The sequence below is a fragment of the Sinocyclocheilus rhinocerous genome, unplaced genomic scaffold (genome assembly GCF_001515625.1).
Source record: "Sinocyclocheilus rhinocerous isolate Xijiao unplaced genomic scaffold, SAMN03320098_v1.1 scaffold383, whole genome shotgun sequence".
NCBI lineage: Eukaryota > Metazoa > Chordata > Actinopteri > Cypriniformes > Cyprinidae > Sinocyclocheilus > Sinocyclocheilus rhinocerous.
In genome coordinates this window covers 9442-11942 of record NW_015643560.1, presented here as the reverse complement: position 1 = coordinate 11942, position 2501 = coordinate 9442, and positions in this window count along the sequence as shown.

Genomic DNA, 2501 nt, shown 5'->3' with positions numbered 1-2501 from the left:
GGCACGGCTCAGTACGGCACGGCACGGTTCGGCTCGGCACGGTTTGCGTTTCCACTGCAGTTCAGTACCGCTTTAGAGTGGGCGGGATTATTCACATGTCGTTATAGTTGCGCCGCCTCTACTACCACGACTCCTAAAAAAAAAATGTTCATTCCGCCTCACCTCATCAAGCTCTCGCTGGATCCGCACCTCTGCTATCAAAGAGAGGAACGTCTGTTCTTCTGCAACAGACAACACAACTTTTTGGTTGTTAAAAAGGTGCGCTCGTTCAAAACAGTTGCGTTTACACCTCAGTTACATTCATACTATTTAGAACCTACTTTTTTACTGGTTGTGAAGTACCTACTCAGAAGTTATGCGATTTTGGACACAGCCCGACATTTTTCTATCCATTGACCAAGCATTTCCGTTTGTGTACTTGCGAAAAGCATGATTCTAGCATTTCATTTTTAATGAATATATATTACATTCATTGATTTAACTGTTTATTCATTCTATCCAAACTGAATATATTATTCTGAAATAATAATATTGGCAGATGTAGTACACCTCAATTACATTCATACTATTTAGAACCTACTTTTTTACTGGTTGTGAAGTACCTACTCAGAAGTTATGCGATTTTGGACACAGCCCGACATTTTTCTATCCATTGACCAAGCATTTCCGTTTGTGTACTTGCGAAAAGAATGTTTCTAGCATTTCATTTTTAATGCATATTACATTAATTGATTTAGCTGTTTATTCATTCTATCCAAACTGAATATATTATTCTAAAATAATAATAAAAATAATTTTACAATGTGAAAAATATTAATGATCCTAACATTAGGCTTAATTTATGCAAACTATCATTTTATTCTTTTTATTCAGGGGTGAATTGGACATGTTTTTATGCATTTTCCCACTCTAATAGGCTGTCATTTATTTATATATTGTTCACATGCAGCACGACGACTTCTTTCTGGTTTCCCTTTCTTTTTGTCTCTTAGGGAAAAATTCAAGTCATCCCACTGGGACTCTCCTCAAGGTTAGCATTAATGAAAGAAAAAGGCTCTATTTTCTCCTCTTTTAGCTTCCCTCAATCCAATCAAATTTTAACTATCTTAAGCTCTCTGCCTGTAAAGGTCACTCCCCGCAGCTGCCAGAGAATAGCGATGAAGTGGAGGTGGCTCTCTGCTTGCAGCTCGTTCCAGCCGCACATTTTCTCTTCTGTGTACGAGCAGCACAACGTTTCGGCACAAGCTGATAGCTGGCCAGTCCCTACACTGATCTCTTATCAGTGGGTGGCATGAGATTTCTACATTGCTGATGTTCTGAGACCTCTGGCTCAGAGGCATCAGGATATTCAGGCACGTCTCTTACCTATATCTCTACATCTGAGCCGTGCTTTTATCCTCTGGCCTCTCTGTGATGTGCTGCGATCTGATAGATGCAGAGAGGGATGTGTATGGAGAGTCCCCTTATACGAGCTCAGCTAATGTGTTTCAGCCTCCACAGTTCTTCTGGAGCAGTAATGAGCCTCTCCTCGTCCTTTCCTTCACCGTCAGCCTCTCCTTGCACACATTCTACGTCTTCTCTTGCTTTATGTTCACTCAGTTTCTCAGTCCCCTATACCTCTACCTTTCAGTGTGACATTGATTCTAATAAGGCTCGTCATTTGAACATGTCGTCATTGCACAGAAAAAATGAATGATTTAAACAGACATTCAGATTAATGAGTGAGAAATAGATGGATTGAGGGAAGACTTCTGCGTTTACAGGGCTCAACAATAAGGATGGTCTGCATTTTGGGGTATTTGGCAGGACCATCACTTGTTTTAGGCCTGTGAGAGTGAGAGTGTGATCAAAAAAATGCCCTTTTGTTTCTTTTTATCATTTTTTCCCCCATTAAATTTGAATGAATTTTTGTTTATTCTTTTTTTTTCTCTCTGATGATCTGAATATTGGCAGGGCAAGTAAAAATATCTAAAACATATCTTATTGTTGAGCCCTGAATTGTGTGTGATCCCAAACAATTTTTGTCAAACATCACCTCCCAGAACAATACTCATTAATACTAATTAATACTAACAATAATAGAAGAGCTTTCACTGTTGTTTCACACAGTTGTGTGAGCCTACATACAGTACATTCCTGACACTGAAGAGCAATGCATATTTATATTCAGAGCTACTGTTGCTGCTGTGGAAGTCCTCAACCCATCTGTCAAAATGATGTAAACGTGCTATTCCACAAGTCATTTCCATACTTGATTCTAAGTAGTCAAACTAAGAACAAAAATATGTTTGCTCATTTGTGTGCACAGACTGGTGCTCAACCCGTGGTCTTCTTTATTCTCCATTCCCTTGTCTGTGGAGGAGAGAAATTATTTCTCTGACTTCGGGCCATCTGAAGTGATTATCAATAAAGCAAACATTGACTGAGCTGAACAGAGGAAAGAAGATAGAGCTGGAATTAGCAGCGCTGCAGTAAACTCAGTGGACGGGACCGCTGCAGTA